The following is a 9180-nucleotide window of genomic DNA, read 5'->3' on the forward strand; positions in this document are numbered from 1 at the left end:
TATTTTCTGCCTGCTTAGAAGAAATTTTTTTGCAAGCTAAATTGGGAGAATAAAAGACTCCAGATAAATGGAGATTACCTGAATCACTTACGATTTGCAGATGATATCATTCTTTTGGCCAACGATCCGGAAGAATTGCAGAAAAACATTTAAGAACTTCAGCATGAATGCAATAAGTTCGGTTTGAAGATGAATATCAGGAAAACGCAAGTTATATTCAACAAATTTGCTAGACCAAAGAAAATCATGGCCGATAGACAAGAAGTAGATGAAGTGGAAAGGTATGTTTACCTTGGACATACCTTTCCACTTCATCATGAAGTGGAAAGGTATGTTCAATTACCATCATGATGGTAATTGAACGGAGCATAAAATTGGGATGACAAGTATTAGGAAGCTTAATATAGTCTTCAAGGCAAACTTGCTCTTGTCTCAAAGGAAAAGTATTTGATCAATGTATCCTCCCTGTCCTAACGTATCGTTGTGAAACATGGACACTGAATGCCAAAGCTTTACAGAGACTGAGGGTCACACAGAGAAGTATGGAGCGCTGAATTTTGAACATAATCAAAAAAGACCGAAAAACATGCGCATGGATTCGCCAACAAACCAAGTCTGTGACATCATTTAAATAACAAAGCGCTTAAAATGGAAATGGGCAGGTCACATATCAAGAATAACTGACGACAGATGGACCAAACGAATTTTGGAATGGGTACCGCTTGACTCAACGCCGAACAAAAAGACCAAAGATGAGGTGGATCGATGAAATTGGTGGTGTACAATGGCAACAGAAGCATGGAAACTGGTTGGAAAGCCTTCATCTTGGAGGGGATTAACAATGGCTGAAAATGATAATGATGACGATGATATATATACGTGTTGCATTTCAAGCGTTATTCATACAAAACGTGGAGTGAATATTAAGTTGGGAGATTGTGAAGTGAAGTGAAAACAATTACTTCTATATATTATTAGTAAATCAATTGGTAAAGAGATAATTATTATTTACTTTAAACTTCTATTAATCACAGAAATTAAAAATGCAATAATTTAAGAAATAAAAATCTAGCGCGCCTTAAATATAACGCATTGTGTACATCAGCCTTGTTTGCAGAAAATGCGTAGGAAATTAAGGCCACGAACAGTCACTATACCATACCTATAAGCTGCATGCATTCTCTGATCAGTTGGATTTTTTTTAAGAGGGGACAATTTTTTTTTTCTGTTTATACTCTGAAACAATCATATGTTCGTAACAGTGCTCAGTAAGCTCTCGTGAGTAGCACAGTAGATACAATCACCTCCTCCACCTGGCGTAAAAAATACTTGTTCGAATCCTGTGAAGAATTTTTATGGGCTTTTTTAACAGTCCTCAGCAAGGGGACTGTTAAAAACTCGCCTTTAAATGTAAAATAAGAAAACATTTCATCAAATTTTTCATGCTTGACCGGAAGTTAGCCGGTAGTTGCTGCCGACTCTGCAGAAGCAAAATCAGCAGTGACTTCCGGCCACTCGATTTCTAAGAAAATCGGTGACAGTCTCAAGAAGCCTTTAGAAACTTATCTTTCAAAAGCAGGCTATAGTAACGATAGATAAAATTCTCAATGTTATATTCTTATTTTTATGGTTCTAATTGCACAGTAATCATACCGTACAAAATTCATATTATTTCTAAAATATAAATGAAAATAAATTAGTACATTAGACAAATCGGCCTACATTTCGCATACAGTGACAAATTATTTGTGATTATAACATATTTCTGACCTGCTAATACTGCTCGGTAACTTGGGAGAAATGAATAAGACTAATTCAAGTGCGGAATGCGGTTCAATGTACTTCCGGCACCCGCCTAAAATTGATCGTACTTAGTAGAGAGTATGTCGACAAACATACTTCCTGTTTGACAAAATCTCCCTTGGTGTTTTGTTATGTGCACATACTTTCATTCTAATTTCATTCCTCTTACCCAAGCGTTGAAAGCAGTAATTATCGACTGTCAAAAATTCTTTAAACCTTCTGAAGACAAGTCGGAGCCACGTCTTGAAAAGCAAGAATGACTACAGACACGTGGCAAAATATAAGTCGGGATGTCTACTAACTGAACTATCTACTGCCAAACAACATTTTTCAATACTCTTCCTGAGACGGAGAAACAGCCACATTGCACCCAGAGACAGAAAAATTCAGGCATGAGAGAAGCTACTATGTATACTGAGTGCCCACTTTATTAAGACATTTTTCACCTATTAATACTGCTCAGTAACATCGGAGAAATGATGAGTTAACTCAAGCACAGAATACGGCTACGTACTCCTGTCCTTTTCATTAAATGAAACGCTTCTTCAGTAACAGCATCACGAATTAGTACCATACGATATAAGGTTGGTGGGCAGATACGAGGATGTAAGGATATCGTATGTGTGTAATTCGGAGTAAGAATGGCAAGACGAAAGATTTAAATGACTCTGAACGTGACATGATAGTCGACGCCAAATGCGCCTGAATGAGCTGATGCAAATACCAAAAGGAATATGTTAAGACTTGTGCAAGGTAACAGAAAAGCTACAGTCAGTCAAACAACAACCTAGTATAACATTAATCAAACGTAATCAAAGAGCCCTTTCAAAATGCACAACCCTTCGTACCTTGTCAGGAATGTGATATCACAGCCGACGACTGAACGCTGAACTCCTGTCACCAAAAAAAAGAGGGAGGAGGTACGGTTACTGTGGCCTCAGGAGTATAAGGGACTGTAAAAGCATTCCTTGGTCTGACGAATTCCGAATCATGCTGTTTCACGCTAATGGGAGGAAGACGCTCACAATATGGCGAAAGCAGCATGAGTCCTAGACACATCCTGCCAGGTGTTAATAATGCAAACAGGTGATGGCAATATAATGGTGTGGGGAGTGTTTTCGTGGTGCTCACTGACATCGCTGGAGCAACATTCGGATGCCACACGTTATCTGGAAACCTTTTGACCAGATGTGACTATCTTAATCACTACAGTGTATCCATCTGCAATAGGTTCTTCCAACAGGATAGCGAGCCAAATGTCACATGTCGAGAATTGTACATGTGGTTCCAGGAATATGACTGTGTATTCAACATACTGCAATGGCATACCCAATCATCAAATCTCAATCCAACCTACAGGACTGGGCGGAACGAGCTCTTCACGTAACCGTAACCATCCAATTTTCAACTATAGGAAGCAAATGAGTCAACATGACCAGCATTCCTGTGGCATGCTTTCGAGATTTCCACGCTACAACAAATCCAGGCTGTTTTGAGAGCTAAAGGGTAATAATTGAGTCAATGGAGTCCACGGGTACCGTGGACTCCATTATTCTTAGGTGTCAACAATCCACACTGGGGATGGCAATGGTGTGGGAAATGTTTTCATGGTGCACATTGGGCCGCTTGATACCAGTGGAGCAACATTTGGATGTCACTGGAAATTGTGTCCGACAAGGCGCATTCCTTCATGAACCCATTGCAGAGTATCCCTCTGCAACGGAGTCTTCCAACAGGCTAATGTGCCACGTCACAAGATCAGAACTGGTTTCAGGAACGTGAGAGTGAAGTCAGCCTAATACAGTAGCCCCTCCCTCTAGTCACTAAATCTCAATCCAACTGAGCACCTGTACGATGAGGTGGAAAGAGCTCTTCAGAGTATAGAACTACAACATCCAATTTTCAACAACTGTAAAAAGTAACTGAGTCAATATGGACCTGTATCCTTGTGGCACGCTTTCGATACTTCCATGCCAAGACAAATCGAAGCTATTCTGAGGGATAAAGAGAATCCAAATCGTTGGTAGTTGGTGTACCTAATAAAATGCCCACTCAGTGCATACAATGACAAAATCAACAGCAACAGAACACCCGATTCCGAAAACGAAGCTATTTGCACAATAACAGGGTGTTACAAAATAGCCAACACGATGGTTCCGATAGGTCAAGGTGATCTGTATGAATATCAAGGTGAACCTTATTTTGCCAAGTTCTATGTGAAATGTAATGTAACATGGGATTATTCACCTTTCCAAAAACACTATTCACAGCATCCTTCATGTCGTCTGCGGTCCAGTAACGTTACCTGGGAAATTCTTTCCCATGGGAAATTCTTATTATAATGGTTCGTTATAATATGAGCTAAGATCTGTACTCTGAAATTACAGCTAAGATCTAATTTCAGAATAAACAAAGACTACATGCAAAATGGAAAGCAAAATCAGACCCACAAGACAGAATTGCATACTCAAGAGCCCGTGCCCAGTTCAATAGAAGCAAATCTGAAGCCATTAAAGCCTACATCGACAAAACAATCAAGATCGGGAAGGCACCGTTTAAGGCAAGGCATGATGAATTCCCTCAACAACTTAATCCAATCGAATGGCTAGACTACATCACAAGATTTAAGCCAAAATCAGCGTCAGACCTAAAGAGCATTCACAACAGTTGTCAGCGAGATGTCCTCGCTTCCATCATCATCACAAAAAGAGAGCTTATCCAGGCCATCAATGATATCCCACCAACGTCTTGCACTGGATATGATGGGGTCCCACAATTCATTCTTAAGAGCGTTAGTGTTTTCATCATTGATGCACTCCTAGGTATCTTTAATGGAATCCTCACAACACAAAGTTTCCCAACAGCCTGGAATAATAGATTGTCCGACCAATCCCCAAAACACAAGGAGCGACATCAATTTCACAATTCAGGCCAATAATGAAAGCCTCGTGTCTCCTCAAAGTCATGGAGAAGTGCCTTCTTCCCATCCTAACCAACCAGGTTCTGCCATGTTAATCACCATACATTCACTATGCCTTGAAACGCAGGTCCACCATTACCAACCTACTGCAAACCACCAACACCATTCTGGGGGCTCTACAAGATAGGGCTGAGATGGCAATTGTTTATCTGGATATCCAGTCTGCATTCGACAGCATAGATATCCAGCCCCTCCTGCAACTTTGTGAGGATGGATACCAGATAAAAGGCAATATACTGGAATTCTTGAAGTCGCTACTTACGACCAGGGTCCTTCACTTGACTGTGAATAAAAAATCTTACACAAGGAAAGTTTGTGTAAGTGTACTCCAGGGTGGAGTTCTTTCAAGGCTCCTCTTTACAGCTGCCATCCACCCATTCCTGTGCCAGCAAACAGAATTTATCAGTTATGCAGACGACTTGAAGCTCCTCTATCGGATCAACGGGACCGTCCGACCTGATTCTGTTTCTGAAACCATTATCAACAGCCTTAAGAATCTGATTACATACTTGGCACAGTTTTCTCTTAAGATAAATCGAAAAAAATCTGCACAAATGGTATTTTCACTCAAATCAAACCCAACGCAACTAAACTTGGAAATCCACGGAACCCCCATCACCCCAGTCATCAAGCACAAAGATCTCGGCGTTATATTCGACCCTAAACTCAGTTTCAAACACCATGTTGCAGACATTCACAACAAGGTCTGCAGATCAAGACGACTTGCTAAACAATACCTCCTTCATGTCACAGAGCCTGAGTACACGCTCCAATACATATACCGGTTTCTGCAGCCAATCATCACCTACGGTTCAGAAATATGGGCGTCGGCAACGAAAACCACGCTAAAAACCATTGCATCTGATGAGTACTGGCTTCTGTGGGTCCTCTTCAAGCATAATCTGCCACCACTCACACATACTTCAGATATCACCCAACTTCTAAATTACAGAAAAGTCTCCAAACGGATATTCGCCCTCCGATTGCTCGTGTCAATTAAAATGATAGCGGGTGAAGTCCGTACGCCAAATTTTTGGCAGATGTGCAATTAGAGGATCCCCCCGAAACCCTTAAGAGCCCTCCCCCTCTCTGCAGTCTGTAGCGTGGAGGCTCAGGATAGGGGATAGATTCCTGCCCATGGAGATGCTCCACAAAGTCCAGGAGATATTTATGGACTACAAAAAGTTCATAGAGAACAAATCGTACAGAAGACGCATCATCAGGGACCAGCTCTCGTCTTCAACCGAGTGACTGCCATCGTCTCTTTATCGCCTTTCATGTGTTTTCATTTCCCATGTTAATATTAATTTTATATGTAAAATATGTAATTATACGTTTTATGTGCTAATATATGTTTTATGTAATTTTTCTTGTATTAGTTATTTCATGTTAAACCCCTAGCATTCTCGCTGTTGTGGGTATTATTGCATCAGGCAATCATGTATCAAATCACTGCCTGCAATAAAGATATTATAAATACTCCTGGGCTGAATCTTTTCATCTGTAGGAAATCCGGCTCTTTTTAAGGTAATTTTCAAAGATAGCATATTGGGCAGGAGCGCTATCATACTGAAACCACACTACCCAGTGAATTTTAATAATCTAAGGTCGCAGGTGTACCGAAACATCTAGTATCCTTGCATAAGATGAAAAAAAAGTGCATCATATATCTTTTTTATAGCATTACATCATTTCTGGTGCTACGTAATTACATATTTGGAGTGTAATAGAGATGGGTGGCGATCACCTTGGAAGAATGCTAATGTAAGGAGTTGCTTAGTTTAACACTTTGTAAACTGTCACCTTTCTTTCTTAATGGATAAACAGTTAAACTTCAGGTTGCTGAAAAGTCTTGACAGTGAAAAGATCCAATCCGGTTTCAAATCTTGTATATGACGCGAGGAACTTGCCAAGGCCTAAACAGCCTGCCTGAAATGAAGGTCGAGTTTTCTGTAGACCTTTCATTTTTCAAACATACAAATTTGTCTTATGACACGCAGTTTATAGATATGACACATCATCGACTGAGTTTTCTTCGTGCGATTTCAAAACATTCCCAGCCCCATTCGAACCCTCCTCCCTCTCCTTTTCTGCTATGGATTTTCAGAAACAGAAAATGTATTTTCATAGCTACAATTCCTATCACTGGAAGGCTGGCTATTTTCATACATCGGCCTTTCCACCTTACAGATATGGGCGTTTAAAATTGTAAAATAATTTTTTGACCCTTATCTCTTTATAACTAGTATTAAAATGTTTCCAAAACCAACAGACGACCACCGCGGTTTTTTTTTTTTTTTTTTGAAAATGCTTAGACATAAACCGAACTTTTATTTCATACTAATAGCAACCATTAATTTTAAAAATGGTCTTTGCTCATTTATTTTTAATTTTTTCATATCGCCAAGCTACACAGTTCTTTTAGGCTATTTGTACAATGGACTCACCAAAAATGAATCGTATAGTAGATACTTTCAGCCAACTGGTTAAGACCCATAAAATTAGTTATGGAATTAATGCTTATGCCATTACTGATCATTTTCCAACGTTGCAAGTTTAAAAAGTAAAAAACACTGGTATGCGTATATATTACGTGCCAAGGCAACTATGACAATGAAGCGTCACCATAATTGCATTAGCATTAGCACTAGTAGAGGCATACGATGCAAGAAAGCAAGCTTATGTAGCATCAGCCAAAAAAACCCTCCCATTTCACTCCTCCATTCGTTCCAAATGCCTGTCCAGCTCAGCCTTAAATTTATTTTGGCTATCAACTTCCACAACAAAAGATGGAAGTCTGTTCCACCAATCAACCATCCGCTAGCTAAAGGCAAACTTCCGCACATCCATTTTACAACTGTCTTTCCTCAATTTGAAACTATGGCCCCTCAGGTTCTTAATCTGAGCAAGAGGAAGAATCCTATTTGCATTCAGCTTGCTCAACCCATTCAAGGCCTTATACACCTCAATCAGATCACCTAGCAGGTGATCATCTCTTCAGGCGCTGAAATTCGCAGAAATTAAGCCTTTCTTGGTAAGAGAACCCCTTTGTTCCCGTCACCAATCTTGTTGCCCTTCTTCATACTCGTTCTAGCAACCCTACATTCTTCCTAAAATGGGGCCTCTAGACCTGTACACAGTACTCTAGGTTTGGCCTGACCATTGCCTTGTACAACGGGATTGTCACCTCCCTGTCCCTGCTAGCAAAATTCCTATATATCATTGACAAGATTCCATGACCTGCTCTGGCAGCCCGTCTGCACTGATCAGTCAAACTTCATATTTGACTACACAATTATCCCCAAGTCTTTTTCACTTTCCACTTCCCTGGGTGTATTACCACACAGTTGGTACGTTTCTCTTGGGTTATTGCTACCCATATGCAGTACTTTGCATTTGTCAATGTTAAACTTCAGTTGCCACTTCTCAGCCCATTTGCCCAACTTATCTAGATCCCGTTCGAGTAGCATACTGTTGTCTACAACCCTGCCAACCTTTGTATCCCCAGCACAGAACCCTGGGGAACTCCACTAATATTTGTCCTCGAAGAGCAGTATCCATTGATTACCACTCTCTGTCGTCTCCCACTCAACCATCCTTTTATCCATTGTAGCAACTTACCCGTAATGCCATACCTCAAATTTGTACAGCAGTCTTCCATGTGCAGCAGTATTCCTGAAATCCAAGTATATGATATCAAAATTATTTTTGACATTCAGTTCCTTTGTGACCACATCATAGTATCCAATCAAATTGGTCAGACAACACCTTCCTTTAACGAACCCATGCTGTGTCTTAACTATGACTGCAGTCTTGTCTAGATGATCCTGCAGTGCTTCTTTGACCAGTGACTCCATTATTTTCCCCGGAACACAAGTTAAACTAACAGGTCTATAGTTACCTGTGTCACCTTTTGATCCCCCTTTGTGAATTGGTGATACATTTGCACACCACCAGTCCATGGGAACCTCTCCTCAGTCCACGGAAGCTCATAATTATGGCTAAGGTTTGCTTACTTCCTTTGCTGCCTTCATTAACATAACTGGATAGATCCCATCCACCCCAGGTGCCTTCCTTATGTTTAACTTCAACAATTTCTCCTCCACTTTGCTCTCAGTTATTAGAAAACCACTTAGCTCCCTGTTAGAGTTTGATAAACTTCTGGCATTTCCCTCATTGAATAACTCCTGATGTGCTAATGTAGATGCAAAATACTCATTCAGTATATCAGCTACCTGAGCATGACCATCAATAGTCAACCCATCTATGTGAAATGGTCCAATCTGATTCATCCCTTTCCTTCTAGAGTTTACATAAATGAAGAACTCTTTGCTGTTTTTCTTTGCATCCTTTGCCTAAGATTTCTCGTAATCTGCCTTCTTCTGACTAACCTCCTT

This window comes from Mastigoproctus giganteus, chromosome 6 (assembly GCF_048544385.1).
Source record: "Mastigoproctus giganteus isolate SK-2022 chromosome 6, ASM4854438v1, whole genome shotgun sequence".
Classification (NCBI taxonomy): Eukaryota; Metazoa; Arthropoda; class Arachnida; order Uropygi; family Thelyphonidae; genus Mastigoproctus; species Mastigoproctus giganteus.